Below are 18,905 nucleotides of genomic sequence, written 5' to 3' on the forward strand. Positions count from 1 at the left end.
AGTTTCCTTGTCCTCCCCCTCACTTCCCTCCAAAGGCACGATCTTCAACATCCTGACTAGCACGGGATTCGGCCTGGTCTCAGGAAGGGGAGCTGGACACCTGATCAGCTTTGCCTTTGCTATCCACTCCTGTTTAAAAGGACAGCTCTTTTAGGGGCGAATTTATGACAATTTTACGGATAGCGAGTCCGGGCACAAGGTTACTTACTTGAGTATCCGGGCGATTGCAACTTAAACCTGCGTCCTCGGTCAAATCCGGACACATTACTTGTGATTCGAAGAACATTTCATACATCTCCACGGGCGTTGCGCCCATAAAATGCTGGAGAGCTCGAGGTCCCTCCGGATTAAACTCCCACAGACAAAGGGAGCTACGTTTGCCGGGCAGTGTTCGGCGAATCAGCATGACCTGCATCACCTTGACCAGGTTGAGGTCTCTTTCTAGGAGATCCCTAATGCGGCCCTACAACAAGGGCACATCTTTGGATAACCCCCAATCTAATCCTTTGTTGACCCATGACGCTAGCCGTGATGGGGGACCCGAGCGAAAGGTAGGAGGCGCCACCCACTTGGTGCTCCCGGGAGCGGTGATATAGAACCACTCTCGTTGCCACAAGCCGAGCTCCTCTTGAAAGGAGCCCTTGGGCCATGGAGCATTAGCATTCTTACTTATGACAGCGCCTCCGCACTCTGCGTGCCGTCCCTCGATCATCTTTGACTCCACTCCAAAAGTCTTGAGCCATAATATGAAGTGAGGAGTAACATGGAGGAATGCTTCGCACACAACGATGAATGAGGAAATGTGGAGGATGGACTCTGGAGCTAAGTCATGAAATTCCAGCCCATAATAGAACATCAGCCCCCTCAAGAAGGGATCCATCGGGAAGCCTAACCCCCGAAGGAAGTGAGACATGAACACTACGCTCTCATCGGGCTGGGGACTGGGAATAGCCTGCCTTTGAGCAGGCAACCTATGCAAAATTTCGGTGGTCAAGAACTTAGCCTCTCTCAACTTTAGCACGTCCTCCTCCGTGACGGAGGAGGGCATCCATCGGCCTTGAAGGTCCGAACCGGACATTGTCGAAGGTCCGAAGCGCCTGGAATCTGGAGCCTAGGGTGTTGGAACTCGAGGCGACGGGTGAACTTGTTTTGAGATTGGAGAAAAGGAGTAAGGCCTTGGTCTCTTTATAAGAGGTTGAATACCAGGAGCCCTCCCCGTAACCATTTGGGACTCGCCTTTAATCGAGAAGACATGCTAACGGGCACGATTGGGTTACCCACATCCGTATTGATGAGAATCCCGTAAATAAAGGGGACACGATCTCTGCTTTGACAAGACGTGCCAAGGAAACCGCCTCGCAAAACACGATGAGGTGGAAAAGTGAAAATGATTCGAATAAAGGCTTGGCCATAGTGTGATGTCACGCTGCGGAATACGTCAGCGGATTAGATTTGTGTTAATATTATTCTCTCTGTGGCTATACATGGAAACTTATTTTGCAGAGCCGGACACTACTCTTGGTGTTTACAAACTTTTATGAAGAATTTGGAGGAGGAACCCGCCTTACAATGCCGAAGACAATCTACGCGCCGGACTCGTCATCATTGAAGCCTGGTTCAGGGGCTACTGAGGGAGTCTTGGCTTAGGGGGTGTTCGGGTAGCCGGACTATACCTTCAGCTGGACTCCAGGACTATGAAGATACAAGATTGAAGACTTCGTCCCGTGTCCGGATGGGACTTTCCTTGGCGTGGAAGGCAAGCTTGGCGATGCGGATATTCAAGATCTCCTACCACTGTAACCGACTTTGTGTAACCCTAACCCTCTCCGGTGTCTATATAAACCGGAGGGTTTTAGTCCGTAGGACAACTTCATCATACAACAATCATAACATAGGCTAGCTTCTAGGGTTTAGCCTCCTTGATCTCGTGGTAGATCTACTCTTGTACTACCCATATAATCAATATTAATCAAGCAGGACGTAGGTTTTTACCTCCATCAAGAGGGCCCGAACCTGGGTAAAACATCGTGTTCCTTGCCTCATGTTACCATTCGTCCTAGACGCATAGTTCGGGACCCCCTACCCGAGATCCGCCGGTTTTGACACCGACAGTGCTACTTTCCAAATTGAGAGAAGGTATAATTCCCACTCACTTCTTTCGAGAGAAACTCCTTCTATAGAAATGTTCCATTCTAGGCAACAAAGATCTTGCCTTCAGATCTGTGGTAGAAGGTGTACCCACTGGTACGCGTCGGTCCTAAACAAGGTTTTTAACCCCTTTCCGCGACGGCATTTGGTACCGTCACCAAGTGAGTGTGTGCGATAGGGTGTCGTTCCCACACGACCCAGAAATCGTCAGGGATAGGCCCTCGTGGGACCCAGGCTGGGGCCATGTGCGATCGGGCGAGGCATCAAAACCCAATCATTTCCGTAGGTATGTACATCCCACACGGTAATCCGAGAAAATCATTTCGGTAGGTATGTACATCCCACACGGTGAATCCCAGAAAAACATTTCCGTTCGTATATATATCACACACAGTCAATCCAAGGAATACATTTCCACTCTTATGTACATCCCACACGGTCAATCCAGGGAACACGTTTCCGTTCGGACGTACTTCCCACACAGTTTTATGTGTAGGCTCATGTGTGAAAGGTGTAAACTATCACACATGGTTTGCCATGGTTAGCAGTTTGCTTTTAACAACTATATCGCACATGATTTGATGAAAAAACGGTGTGGCATTGGCTATCCATCGCAAGCGCTTTTACTGCTAGAACCGTTTGCAAAGATCCATGACACATTTAACAGGTTTATTAGTTTACAATTAATAATTCCACTATTACACAAATTCACATTTCATATCGAACAACTGTTTGCCAATTTCATATAAGGCAAATAAATATATAACATCACAGTACGGTAGCTACATGAAAACAACACAGTACAACATATACCTAGTTCAACTTCATAAGAACAATATATTCATTTCCCTAATCGAGATCATCCAGGCTCGTCTTATCCACCTCTACTTTTAGTTCAGTAAGAACCCGTTTTGCATGGGCCAACTTGGAAAGTGCCTCCTCCTTCGCCAACACCATCTTAGCAAAGTCTAATTAAAAAATTCCGAGCTCATTCTCCACCTTCAACTTTTTATCCCCCATCTTGAAATATGCTTCATCGTTGACAACACTTTCTCTAAGCCTCTGTGTGTTCTCTTCCTCATACATGCTCTAGAGCTTCCCTAGGCACATCTTCAAAGACTGTGGCCACCCTTGATCAACCCACTCCAAGTAAGAACACTTCCGTTCATCCTATAATATTTAAAACTAGATCAGTAACAATTGTAGGGGAAATGGGTTTATAGAAACATAGAAAATCACTGATGCTTATTTCGAAAAACTAAAGAAACATGTTAATTATGACATATCTTCTCAAAAAGATCAATGTGCAAATGAGAGAATTGGTACCGAGACAACAACCAAATTCTGGAACATCAGAAACTATAATTAACTACAATGACGCTACAAGTTTTTACTCATGTACAATAAATAACAAATTGAACATTTTATGAGGAAGGTAAATATAACTGCAACAGCATAGTGACAGTGTTTGGATGACAGCAAATTGATACTAACAGGTGTGTACATGCACAAATTTAGTAACATAGAACTAATAGCACTAAGGCCGTCCACTATGTATGCCAAATTGGGGTAAAGACAACTGTTCCTACATCTCGCACCGGTGCCCTGCACTGGCGAGCCGATGCAGCGAAAAAAAATCAGGGTCCCGGACTCCAGAGCACGTAGTTGCTTTGATGCCCAGTTCCTTGGTGCCATAAATATTTAATATTTTACTGATTGGCTGCTCGGATGTGTGGACCAAAGTTGGTTGCACAAACTGCTGAAGCGGTGCCAAATAATTTTCTAATGGCACCGTTGATGAGATGGCAACAATTTAAGATACTAAGTACAAACTGTGACACTATCTTAGGATGCGTTTGGTTGAAGGTGTGGTATGAATGGGTTGGGACCGTGACAGTGTCTGAATCACATCTAACAAATGATGTGTAACAACGAAAGAGGGTCTAACCTTCTCTGCACATGCCAAAAACTTCCTCCCACTGTCCACAGAATCAAACACAACTAGCTTCACGCATGGAGATTGACGGTGACAACGAGCAAATAGATCTTTAGCCACCCCGCTCCATTCATTGCCACTGATGGTCTTAGGGAGCTACAAGAGGAAGAAATGACTCAAATCAACCGCCGGGTAAAAATCCTTCATTCCAAGTCATAGCTCGAGAGAGAGAAGAGAGGCATACCCGGGTGGTTGATACGTCTCCAACATATCTATAATTTTTGATTGTTCCATGCTATTATATTATCTCTTTTGGATATTTAATGGGATTTCATTTACACTTTTATATTATTTTTGGGACTAACCTACTAACCAAAGGACCAGTGCAAATTGTTGTTTTTTTACCTATTTCAATGTTTCGCAGAAAAGGAATATCAAACGGAATCCAAACGGAATGAAACCTTAGGGAGAGTTATTTTTGGAACAAACATGATCCAGGAGACTTGGAGTGGCGGTCAAGAAAGAAGCGAGGCAGCCACGAGGTAGGGGGCGCACCCAGGGGGCAGGCGCGCCCCCACCCTCGTGGGCGCCTCGCAGCTCCACCGACGTGCTTCTTCCTCCTATATATACCCATATACCCCGAAAACACCCAGGAGCACCACGAAACCCTATTTCTACTGCCGCAACCTTTCTGTACCCGTGAGATCCCATCTTGGGGACTTTTCCGAAGCTCCGTCGAAGGGGGAATCAATCATGGGCTTCTACGTCAACACCATAGCCTCTCCGATGATGTGTAAGTAGTTTACCATAGACCTTCGGGTCCATAATTATTAGCTGGATGGCTTCTTCTCTCTTTGGATCACAATACAAAGTTCTCTTCGATTCTCTTAGAGATCTATTCTATGTAATTCTTTTTGCGGTGTGTTTGTCGCGATCCGATGAATTGTGGGTTTATGATCAAGATTATCTATGAACAATATTTGATTCTTCTCTGAATTATTTTATGCATGATTTAAATATCTTTGCAAGTCTCTTAGAATTATCAGTTTGGTTTGGACTACTAGATTCATATTTCTTGCAATGGTAGAAGTGCTTAGCTTTGGGTTCAATCTTGTGGCGTCCTTTCCTAGTGACAGCAGGGGCAGCAAGGCACGTATTGTATTGTTACCATCGAGGATAAAAAGATGGGGTTTATATCATATTGCTTGAGTTTATCCCTCTACATCATGTCATCTTGCCTAATGTGTTACTATGTTCTTATGAACTTAATACTCTAGATGCATGTTGGATAGCGGTCGATGTGTGGAGTAATAGTAGTAGATGCAGAATTGTTTCGGTCTACTTGTCGCGGACGTGATGCATATATACATGATCATGCCTATATATTCTGATAATTATGCACTTTTCTATCAATTGCTCGCCAGTAATTTGTTCACCCACCGTAACACCTATGCTATTTTGAGAGAAGCCACTAGTGAAACCTATGGCCCCCGGGTCTATCTTCCATCATATTATATTCATATCAACTTGCTATTTCTATTACCGTTTATTTTGCAATCTTTATTTTCCAATCTATATCATAAAAATACCAAAAAATTGATCTTATTATATCTATCAGATCTCACTTTCATAAGTGACCGTGAAGGGATTGCAACCCCTTTATGGATAATGATATTGTTAAATTGAAGCTATTTCCGTTCTCGCTTAGAGATCGTGCAAAAACTTGGTTTTCTTCTTTGCCTAAAAATAGTATTGATTCTTGGAATAAGTGCAAGGATGCTTTTATCTCCCGCTAAGATCATCTCTCTTAGAAACGATATTTTGAATTTTAAGCAACTAGATCATGAGCATGTTGCACAATCTTGGGAGAGGATGAAATTAATGATTCATAATTGGCCTACTCATGGTTTGAATTTATGGATGATCATTCAGAATTTCTATGTCGGGGTTAAATTTTGCTTCTAGAAATCTTTTAGATTCGGCCGCGGGAGGCACTTTTATGGAGATCACTTTAGGGGAAGCTACCAAACTCCTAGATAATATTATGGTTAATTATTCTCAATGGCACACCGAAAGATCTACTAGTAAAAAGGTTCATGTGATAGAAGAAATTAATGTTTTGAGTGGAAAGATAGATGAACTTGTGAAGTTGTTTGCCAATAAGAACGCTCCCGTTGATCCTAATGATATGCCTTTGTCTACTTTGATTGAGAATAATAATGAATCTATGGATGTGAATTTTGTTGGTAGGAACAATTTTGGTAACAACGCGTATAGAGGAAACATTAATCCTAGGATGTATCCTAGTAATTCCTCTAATAATTATGGTAATTCCTACAACAATTCTTATGTAATTTATAATAATATGCCCTCTGAATTTTAATCTAGTATTAAAGAATTTATTAGTTTGCAAAAGAATTTCAATGCTTTGATCGAAGAAAACATTTCTAAGATTGATGAGTTGGCTAGGAACGTGGATAGAATTTCTCTTGATGTTGATTCTTTGAAACTTAGATCTATTCCACCTAAGCATTATATCAATGATTCTCTCGAAGCCATGAGAATTTCCATTTATGAGTGCAAAGAAAGAACCGCTAGGATGCGTGCTAAAAAAGATTGTTTTTATAAAAGTGTGTTCTTCTAGTTTTCATGATAATAATGATGAAGATCTAAAAGTGATTGATGTGTATCCTATTAAATCTTTGTTTTTCAATATGAATCTTGATAATGATGGGACTCGAGAAGAGTCAACTTTAGTTAAAAGGCATCCCCATGATTAGGAGTTTTTAGATCTTGATGCAAAAATTGGTTAAATTGGGATTGAAGAGGTCAAAACTTTACATAACAGTGAACCCACTATTTTGGATTTCAAGGAATTTAATTGTGATAATTGTTCTTTAATATATTGTATTTCCTTGTTGCAATCTGTGCTAAATTCTCCTCGTGCTTATGGTCAAAATAAAGCTTTTACCAAACATATCGTTGATGCTTTAATGCAATCTTATGAAGAAAAGCTTGAATTAGAAGTTTGTATCCCTAGAAAACTTTATGATGAGTGGGAACCTACTACTAAATTAAGATTAAAGATCATGAATGCTTTGCTTTATGTGATTTGGGAGCTAGTGTTTCCACGATTCCAAAAACCTTGTGTGATGTGTTAGGTTTCCGTGAATTTGATGATTGTTCCTTAAACTTGCATCTTGCGGATTCCACTATTAAGAAACCCATGGGAAGGATTAATGATGTTCTTATTGTTGCAAATAGGAATTATGTGCCCGTAGATTTCATTGTTCTTGACATAGATTGCAATCCCACATGTCCTATTATTCTTGGTAGACCTTTCCTTAGAACAATTGGTGCAATTATTGATATGAAAGAAGGAAACATTAGATTCCAATTTCCGTTAAGGAAAGGCATGGAACACTTTCCTAGAAATAAAATTAAATTACCTTATGAATCTATTATGAGGGCCACTTATGGATTACATACCAAAGATGACAATGCCTAGATCTATCTTGTTTTTATGCCTAGCTAGGGGCGTTAAACGATAGCGCTTGTCGGGAGGCAACCCAATTTTATTTTTGTTTCTTGATTTTTGGTTCTATTTAGTAATAAATAATTCATCTAGACTATTTATAGATGTGGTTTTATGATTTTAATTAGTGTTTGTGCCAAATAGAACCTTTGGGAAGACTTGGGGAATGTCTTTGCGATCTTGCTGTAAAAGACAGAAACTTTAGCGCTCATGAGATTTGCTGCCATTTTTTAATGGAGAGTGTGATTAAGTTGATTCTTTTTGAATATGATTAATAGATACATTCCTCACGTCCAGAAATTTATTTTAAAAAATTTGGGGTTACAGAAGTATTCGAAACCTACAGATTACTACGTATTGTTCTGTTTTTGACAGATTCTGTTTTTCGTGTGTTGTTTGCTTATTTTGATGAATCTATGGCTAGTTTCGGAGGTCATGAACCATAGAGAAGTTGGAATACAGTAGGTTTAACACCAAAATAAATAAAGAATGAGTTCATTATAGTAACTTAAGTGGTGGTTTGTTTTCTTTTACTAACGGAGCTCATGAGATTTTCTGTTTAAGTTTTGTGTTGTGAAGTTTTCAAGTTTTGGGTAAAGATTTGATGGATTATGGAACAAGGAGTGGAAAGAGCCTAAGATCGGGGATGCCCATGTCACCCCAAGGTAAAATTCAAGGATAACCAAAAGCCTAAGCTTGGGGGTGCCCCGGAAGGCATCCCCTCTTTCGTCTTCTTCTATCGGTAACTTTACTTGAGGCTATATTTTTATTCACCACATGATATGTGTTTTGCTTGGAGCGTCTTGTATGATTAGAGTCTTCGCTTTTTAGTTTACCACAATCATCCTTGATGTACACACCTTTTGGGAGAGACACACATTAATCGGAATTTATTAGAATACTCTATGTGCTTCACTTATATCTTTTGAGCTAGATAATTTTGCTCTAGTGCTTCACTTATATCTTTTTAGAGGACGGTGGTGGTTTTATTTTATAGAAATTATTGATATCTCATGCTTCACTTATATTATTTTTAGAGTCCTTTAGAACAGCATGGTAATTTGCTTTGGTTATAAAATTATTCCTAATATGATAGGCATCCAGGATGGGTATAATAAAAACTATCATAAAAACTACATTGAATACTATGAGAAGTTTGATACTTGATGATTGTTTTGGGATATGAAGATGGTGATATTAGAGTCATTCTAGTTGAGTAGTTGTGAATTTTAGAAATACTTGTGTTAAAGTTTGTGATTCTCGTAGCATGCACGTATGGTGAACCATTATGTGATGAAGTTGGAGCATGATTTATTTATTGATTGTCTTCCTTATGAGTGGCGGTCGGGGACGAGCGATGGTATTTTCCTACCCATCTATCCCCCTAGGATCATGTGAGTAGTACTTTGTTTCGATAACTAATAGATTTTTGCAATAAGTATGTGAGTTCTTTATGACTAATGTTGAATCCATGGATTATACGCACTCTCACCCTTCCATATTTGCTAGCCTCTCTATTACCGCGCACTTTTCGCCGGTATCGTACACCCACCATATAACTTCCTCAAAACAGCCACCATACCTACCTATTATGGCATTTCCATAGCCATTCTGAGACATATTGCCATACAACTTTCCACCGTTCCGTTTATTATGACATGCTCCATCATTGTCATAATGCTTTGCATGATCATGTAGTTGACATCGTATTTGTGGCAAAGCCACCGTTCATAATTCTTTCATACATGTCACTCACGAGTCATTGCACATCCCGGTACACCGCCGGAGGCATTCATATAGAGTCATGTTTTGTTCTAAGTATCGAGTTGTAATTCTTGAGTTGTTAGAAAATAAAAGTGTGATGGTCATCATTATTAGAGCATTGTCCCATGTGATGAAAGGATGATGGATACTATGATTCCCCCACAAGTCGGGATGAGACTCCGGACGAAAAATTAAAAAAAAGGCCATAAAAAAGGCCCAAAAAAGAGAAATGAGAGAAAAAGAGAGAAGGGACAATGCTACTATCCTTTTACCACACTTGTGCTTCAAAGTAGCACCATGATCTTCATGATAGAGAGTCTCCTATGTTGTCGCTTTCATATACTAGTGGGAATTTTACATTATAGAACTTGGCTAGTATATTCCAATGATGGGCTTCCTCAAATTGCCCTATGTCTTCGTGAGCAAGCAAGTTGTATGCACACCCACTTAGTTTCTTTTTGAGCTTTCATACACTTATAGCTCTAGTGCATCCGTTGCATGGCAATCCCTACTCACTCACATTGATATCTATTGATGGGCATCTCCATAGCCCGTTGATACGCCTAGTTGATGTGAGACTATCTTCTCCCTTTTGTCTTCTCCACAACCACCATTCTATTCCACATATAGTGTTATGTCCATGGCTCACGCTCATATATTGCGTGAAGATTAAAAAAAGTTTGAGAACATCAAAAGTATGAAACAATTGCTTGGCTTGCCATCGGGGTTGTGCATGATTTAAATACTTTGTGTGGTGAAGATATAGCATAGCCAGACTATATGATTTTGTAGGGATAACTTTCTTTGGCCATCTTATTTTGAGAAAACATGATTGCTTTATTAGTATGCTTGAAGTTTTATTATTTTTATGTCAATATTAAACTTTTGTCTTGAATCTTTCGGATCTGAAGACTCATGCCACAATAAAGAAAATTACATTGAGAATTATGCTAGGTAGCATTCCACATCAAAAATTCTGTTTTTATCATTTACCTACTAGAGGACGAGCAGGAATTAAGCTTGAGGATGTTGATACATCTCCTACGTATCTATAATTTTTGATTGTTCCATGCTATTATATTATCTGTTTTGGATGTTTAATGGGCTTTAATTTACACTTTTATATTATTTTTGGGACTAACCTACTAACCAAAGGCCCAGTGCAAATTGTTGTTTTTTTGCCGATTTCAGTGTTTCGCAGAAAAGGAATATCAAACGGAATCCAAATGAAATAAAACCTTCGGGAAAGTTATTTTTGAAACAAACGTGATCTAGGAGACTTGGAGTGGTCGTCAAGAAAGAAGCGAGGAGGCCACGAGGCAGGGGCGTGCCCCCCACCCTCATGAGCCCCTCGCAGCTCCACCGACGTACTTCTTCCTCCTATATATATATATACCCATATACCCCGAAAACATCCAGGAGCACCACGAAACCCTATTTCCACCGCCGCAACCTTCTGTACCCGTGAGATCCCATCTTGGGGCCTGTCGGAGTAATGGGCCACGGGTAGGCTAAACCGAGGCCCAGAACCTTTCAAGACATCGGGGCAGACTGCGCCCCTCAATATGCCAAGGAGAAGAGCCGTCTTCTAGGGGCTGGCTGGAGGAACAGTCGGATGCCCGTATACGACCGAGTCCTAGAGGCAAGGCCAAGACAAGCCGACTCCTACTCGGCGGCTTCTAGAGAATTCGGCCCCGAGGAGTGCACGGCACCAGCGAAGCCCGTGCCCTCATCAAGGGGAGCGGGACAGGGAATGGCTACAGTGTAGCCCACCCCCTCCCCCTTTCCAGGGGTTGGCGTGGTCACAGTACGCAATACGGTGGAGATCTCCGCCCGGCGCAGCACTGTTGCCATGCCATCCCTGACATCATCACAGGCAGGCGAAGTCCTCCTCCCGTGACGGCCTGTCGGTATGGCCCAAGGACGACGGGCCCCACCAGTCAGCAAGAGCCCGGAAGACGGTGATGATCCCACCAGTCGGACCCGAGGGAGGTCGGCCCCCAGGAGTCAGCCCACCCCTTCCTCGGGACCCACTCGCCATTAACCAGGCAAGAAGCGGAGTGGCTACAGTAATCGCCCGCCAGGCGGCGGAGCTATAGCCACAACCCCCTGACCAAGCCTGCGTCATTAGAGATGCGGCAACAGTGATCCGCAGCCAGCAGGACCTGTGAGCGGCGAAGGCGGCCTGTCGGCTCCGTACCAGACCAATCGGCGGGGCCCACCAGGCGGCGGGCCCCAGCATTCAGCGGAGAAGCCGGCGGCCGAAGAGACTGACAGTCGGGCCCTACACCCGGCCGGATTACCATTGTACCCCTGGGGGGTAGGCCTATATAAACCCCCAGGGCACCCACGCAAAGGGTTCCCAACCTGTTAGAATTAGACCAGATCATAAAGGAAGGAGAGAGCTAGCCCTGCCTTCTCCTACCTCTAGCATACAGCTCAAGCAACGCCTTTGTATTCACTTGTGCCTTAGTGATCATGCGGAGACCCCGCAGAGCAGTAGTAGGGGTGTTATCTCCTAGGAGAGCCCCGAACCTGGGTAAAGTCCGCTGGCGTTCGTGTCTACGCCTCATCCCGCTTCTGGGCACCGGTGACGTTCTACTCGCTCCCACCATGATAAGCCATCCCTTGACATATGTCGCACCCAACCCCCAACATTTGGCGCCCACCATGGGGCGAGGTGCATCGTTGTCCGGAGACCTGTTCTAGACGGGAACCCTTTTCTCCCTGGCGAGGGCAGCTAGCTCGGCATGCCAGACGGAGTCTTTGCCGACGCGCTGCATGGCGTGGAAGTCGCCAGCGCGGCAAGTTGCCTCGCTGATCTCATTGGTGAGGTTCACCTCTCTCGCGAGCCCGCGTCCGACGCGGGCACAGACGGCCCTGAGAGCCTCCTCACGGGCCTCCTTGATCAACTCCACGTCGCCAGCGAGCCAGTTGTGGACCTGGAGTCTGTAGGCTCCACCGACACAATGTTGGTTGACTCCGACACTGCATCGCTCGACGCGTTCCCCACCAATGTGGTGGTCTACGACGAGCCGCTCCCTCGCGCAGAGAGCGGCGGAAGCACCATCACAGAAGTGCTTGTCATCGGTCACGGCGAGCACTCCAGCGAAGGTGCTTGCGACCCCCTCGACGCGGCACTGCAAGACCTAACGGCGCCCATCCCAGAAGACGCCGACGCCGAGATGCTGGAGGCACGCCGCATCCAGCACATCGAGGGTGCCAAGAGGCTTGCTAGCATGAGACGCCTGTCGGAAGCCTATCAGCGTGAGATGGACCGCGCTGTGGGCGGCACGCCGGCTCCAGCTGGGCCTAGCCGCCATGGCACGATCCAGCAGCGCGGCGTGGCCATCACCAACCTGTTCGGGGCAGATCGCCCCGTCTACGCCACGCCTACGGAAAACATCCGAGCTGCCCAGGCGGCAGCAGAAGAACTGGACAAATTCGAGGGCGAGGAACGTTGCCAGATGGCGGAGCGTGTCCAGCGGCTCCTTGACACGGCTGCCGAGCAGCACGAGGCCGGCTGCCGCACTGAGGCGGCGCAACGGCGCAATGACGATCTGCCTCCCCGCCGAGACCAAGGCGCGACCTCTCGGACGCCGACTGGTGACGTCCGCGGGAGAAGAGACAAGGAGCCGACTGCTAGTCGCAGACGGACTCGCGTCACCATTGAGCGCGACCAAGACGGCCGCCCGACAGGAGTGGAACGACGGGATGACTGTCCGCCTCCTCACCCTCGGAGGGAAAGGCGCATCACCCCGCCACCTGTTGAGCACCCGACACTCGGCGACCACCTTGGCCGTCGAGAGGGAGTCGGAGAGAACGATGCCTGCCACTGATGTTTTTTGGTTTTCTCAGGTTATGGCACTTTTAAACTATTTGTGTGTTTTCAGCACAAGTCTCGCAGTGCAACGCCGAACACCTTTAGAGATTCGGGAAAAACATTCTCGGATATTGCTATATATGCATCGGTTTCGAATTGTGTCTTCGGTCAATAGTTGGGTTGCCCGGCTCCTGCACTTGCTTCCTACGTTCCGCTTTGTTCGGCTAGGTGTGCAAAGGGAGAACCACTGCGATTGTGCTTCCGGCTCACATGGTTAAGCACCTCAGTGGAGAAAGCCAAAAACTGACTGTCACAATAAGCGTCAACTGGTCAGCGATCCGATGACTGTGTCAAATGATGGACCATTCATAACATTGGTCGAAGTGTTTACGGCTTGACCTCGACAGTCACCGAACACTACCGGGGACTAGTAACTGGCCTCCCAAACTAAATCCTCAATGTTTTGCTCTTACATTAGAGCTGAGATTTCATGATCATGCTTAGCATGACAACCCAAAGAAAGGAACTGATAGCGGGACTATTTTCTTTGGAAGACATTTCTTATGTTAAACAGTAATATAACATATCTCTCTGCGTACCTTTGTTTATAAAACCGTGTGGCCAGATTGCCATGTTTGTCATAAATCTTTGCCCTCATAAAGGCTTTATAAAGTAGGATAAACACTCCTCGGCTACTGGCCGAGGAGGTGGAAGCCGATGGTCGGTCAACAAAGTTTTGTACAATGCAGATCCAAGCATTAATGATGTAAAGTACTTGGATACATAGAGTCATTACACATAATCTATGATTTTAGTATGGATATCAATCCTTAATTCGGCCACCCATGCCCGCATTATGGCTCGGGGGCTACTGGGCTTCGGGCTTATTATTTACAAATATTAAAGGGGCACATCGATCCCATGATCTGGTGTTGCCACCCGACCAGTGTCTCGGGGGCTACTGCATTGCCTGTTCAATGCAGAAAATTTTAAGTGCAATACGGTTTCCGACGAGATTTTGATCCTCAGGTTGGCCGGCCGCACCCAACCTGAGTCTCAAGGACTGAGCACGCCGCTTTTTGTGTCCCGAAGTATTCTGCCGAGCTAGGACTTGATCCTTAGGCCGATTTTGCAAATCAACCTGAGTCTCAGCGACTACTGGGATCAGCGGTCTTACGTCATCCTTCATGTGCATCTCGGGTTTTAGACCGATACACACCTTGAGGGCTACTGACTATATATATCGGCAGAGAATAAATTGCACCAATCAAAAATATTGACAAAAAATCGGCCCACAGTTGGGGTGGTGCACCACCTCGGAAGCAGTCCGGTATAAAGCTCGGGCGCTAGTGGCTGGCTCCATAGACGGCATTTCCAGCATTAAGCTCGGCTAAACTCCTTCAACTCTTTTGGACCAAGATGATCTATGACATCTTGGATATAGTCCGGCGTTGGAGCTTGGACACAGTACGGCATTGGAGCTTGGATATATTTCGGCGTTAGAGCTCGGAAGCAGTCCGGCATTGGTTCTCGGCTGCAAAAGATACCTCGAATGCAGTCCGGCGTTAGAGCTTGGACACAAGAGAACACTACCTCCCGGGAACGACTTCAAACCCGAGGTGTGGCATAAAATTAACAAGGCATTGATAAAATCCGGAAACTTAAAGGGGCTCCTCGGATACCCGACGTGTAAACTCGTCGAATGCATTTCGGCGATCCTGAAGATCAAATATGAGAAGATTTGTTGAACCAGTTTTCAAGACCGACGACCGAAGATGAAGAATAGTTCGGAAGAATCGAGGAGCGTCCCTGACTTGAAGACCGGTTCAGGGGGCTACTGACGGTGTCCTGGGCTAGGGGGTACTCACCACGTCATCTCTCGATCTGTTAGATTGGGCCGAGGACCCCCATGGCTGTATACTCATGGGCCAGTTCGGACAGCTGCCGCATACAAGGAAGATTCCACAAGACTTGCCGATCAAGACAAGGACTCCTCCCCACCGGCGTATTCGGCTAGGACTCATGTTATCCTAGGCATCTAGTGCATTATATAAACCGAGGCCAGGCTAGTCAATAGATCATATACAACATACAATCATACCGTAGGCTAGCTTCTAGGGTTTAGCCTCTCCGATCTTGTGGTAGATCTACTCTTGTACTACCCATATCATCAATATTAATCAAGCAGGACGTAGGGTTTTACCTCCATCAAGAGGGCCCGAACCTGGGTAAAACATCGTGTCCCCTGCCTCCTGTTACCATCCGTCCTAGACGCACAGTTCGGGACCCCCTACCCGAGATCCGCCGGTTTTGACACTGACAACCAGCATGGCCGATGATAAGCATAGCAGACGACAACGACAGCAAGAAGTGAATGTAGTAACATCCGAGACCCTCGATTTCATGCATTGGTCCGAGAAGCCCATCAACTGGAGCAGAGCCGACCACCCGGAGGTGATGCCCAACCCCGGCTCCTATGCCCTGGTTTTGGATGCCACCTTTGCCACGGACAAGCGAGCTGCTTGTTTCTCCCGAGTTCTAATAGATGGCGGCAGCAGCATCAACATCCTGTACAAAGATACCATGGAGAAGTTAGGAATCAAACAAAGACAGCTTCAGTCCAGCCGGACTGTATTCCATGGCATAGTTCCTGGCCTTTCCAGCTCACCAATTGGCAAGATCTAGATAGACGTCCTCTTTGGAGACAAAGAGCACTTCCGCCGAGAGCCAGTCTGGTTCGAAGTGGTGGACCTCAAGAGCCCATACCATGCGTTACTTGGCCAACCTGCTCTGGCCAAGTTTATGGCAGTCCCCCACTATGCCTACCTCAAGATGAAGATGCCGAGTTCCAAGGGTATTCTGACCATAGCCGACGACTACAAGAAGTCATCCGCCTGTGCAGCTGAGAGCAGTCGGCTGGCCGAGTGCCTCATGATCGCAGCTGAGACGCAACTCCTTGACCGGGTTGTGGCGATGGCAGGCAAGCGGCCGGAGATGTCGCCCGATCCCAAGGGGTCGGAAGTTGAGGGCTCGTTCAAGCCGGCCAAAGAGACAAAGAGGATTCCCTTGGACCCGGAGCACCCGAAGAGGTACGCTGTCGTAGGTGCAAACCTCGACAGCAAATAGGAAGGCGAGCTCGTCGATTTCCTCCGTGAGAATCGGGACATCTTTGCATGGTCCCCCAAAGACATGCTGGGTGTCCCTACGGATTTCGCCGAGCACAAGTTACATGTCCGGACTGATGCCAAACCAGTCAGGCAGCCCCTGCGCCGCCTGTCAGAAGAGAAGAGAAGAGTCGTTGGAGAAGAAATAGCCCGGCTGCTAGCAGCCGGCTTCATCATGGAGGTGTTCTTTCCAGAGTGGCTGGCCAACCCAGTCCTTGTGCTGAAGAAAAACAAGAAGTGGCGCATGTGTATTGATTACACCAGGCTCAACAAAGCATGCCCCAAAGACCCGTTCGCTTTGCCGAGAATCGACCAAGTGATAGACTCCACAGCCGAATGCGAGCTGTTGAGTTTTTTTGATGGACATTCAGGATATCACCGGATCAAGCTGAACCCGGCCGATAGGCTGAAGACTGCCTTCATCACACCGTTTGGAGCCTTCTGCTACTTAACCATGACGTTCGGCTTGAGGAATGTCGGCGCCACGTTTCAACGTTGCATGCAGAAGTGCCTCCTCAAGCAACTTGGCAGAAACGCCCACGTCTATGTGGACGATGTGGTGGTGAAGACGGAGAAGCATGGAACGCTGCTAGAAGACCTCACGGAGACCTTTGAGAACCTACGCCGGTTTGAACTCAAGCTCAACCCAGAGAAATGCGTGTTTGGAGTACCAGCCGGCCAGCTTCTTGGATTCCTGGTCTCAGAACGCGGCATAGAGTGCAACCCTGTGAAGATTAAGGCCATCGAGAGGATGGGAGTACCCACCCGACTGCTGGATGTGCAGAAGTTCACTGGTTGTTTGGCATCCATCAGCCGATTCATCAGTCGGCTGGGCGAGAAGGCCCTTCCCCTGTACCAGCTCATGAAGAAGACCACCTTTTTATAATGGAACGACAAGGAGGATGAAGCTTTTCTCCAGCTCAAAAAGATGTTGACTACTCCACCTATTATGGCGGCTCCGACTCCTAAGGAGCCCATGCTCCTCTACATCGCCGCCACCAGCCGAGTGGTCAGCACAGTCATCGTGGCAGAGCGCAAGGAGGAAGGCAAGGCACTACCAGTCCAGAGACCGATATATTATTTGAGTGAAGTACTGTCGACCTCCAAGCAAAACTACCCCTACTACCAGAAGATGTGCTACGGCGTGCACTTTGCCGCCAAGAGATTGAAGCCGTATTTTCAAGCGCACCCAATCACTGTGGTCTGCACCGCTCCACTGGCTGAGATCATTGGAAGCCGAGATGCTTCGGGCCGAATGGCCAAATGGGCCATAGATTTGGCCCCCCACACCATCTACTACCAGCATCGCACCGCTATCAAGTCACAAGCGCTGGCTGACTTCCTCGTCGACTGGGCCGAGACCCAGTACCTGCCGCCAGCTCCCGACTCTACCCATTGGCAAATGCATTTTGATGGTTCCAAGATGCGCACTGACTTGGGAGCCGGCATCGTCCTCACCTCTCCCAAAGGCGACAAGCTCAAATATGTGCTGCAAATCCATTTTGCCGCCTCCAACAACGTCGCTGAATACGAGGCACTCATTCACGGGCACTGGCTTGCCAAAGAGCTCGACATTCGCCGGATCCTGTGCTATGGTGACTCTGACTTGGTGGTCCAGCAATCGTCAGGCGACTGGGACGCTAAATACGCAAACATGGCGAGCTACCGCTTCCTCTTGCAGCAACTCAGTGGATATTTTGAAGGGTGCGAGTTTCTCCATGTGCCAAGAAACGACAACGAGCAAACAGATGCCCTGGCACGAATCGGCTCCACCCGTCAACCAATACCGACCGGCGTCGCCCTTCAACGCCTCCTCAAGCCGTGTGTCAAGCCATCACTAGAGTCAGATTCTATCTTCGTGTCGGCTCCTCTTGAAGCAGTCGGATCCGACATGAAAGCTCCAGCGGACGGCACGGGAATTCTGACAGGCGGCCCGGGGGCCGCGGCAGTCGCACTCGGCCCGGGGGCAACGGACAGCCCGGAGACTTCAGAGCTCGGCCCGGGGACTACACCAATCAGCCCGGGGACTGCAACAGCCAGCCCGGAGACTTCAGAGCTCGGCCCGGGGACTGCACCAATCAGCCTGGGGACTTCGTCGACCCAGCAGGCAGCTGCCGACTCCAACCCGCTGCCTCCCGGCCCAACCGCCCTCGTCCAAGTTGCAACCCTGACAGTCGAAGAAATCACAGCACCTTCATGGGCCCAGCCCATCCTCAATTTCCTGGTGAACAAAGAGCTACCGACTGATGAGATCTCAGCCCGGCAAGTGCAACGCCGGGCAGTAGCCTACACCATAGTCAACAGAGAGCTTGTGAGGCGTAGTGTCACTGGTGTCTACCAGCATTGCGTGGAGCCGGAGCAAGGCCAAGTGATTCTCAAAGACATCCATCAAGGAGAGTGTGGCCACCACGTGGCTTCAAGAGCACTTGTCGCCAAATCCTTCTACCACAATTTTTCTGGTCGGCTGCTCTAGAAGACGCCAAGAGATTGGTCTAGAAATGCAAAGGGTGCCAGAAGTTCTGTTCAAAGCCTCAT

The sequence above is a fragment of the Triticum aestivum genome, chromosome 5A, assembly GCF_018294505.1.
Source record: "Triticum aestivum cultivar Chinese Spring chromosome 5A, IWGSC CS RefSeq v2.1, whole genome shotgun sequence".
Taxonomy (NCBI): Eukaryota; Viridiplantae; Streptophyta; class Magnoliopsida; order Poales; family Poaceae; genus Triticum; species Triticum aestivum.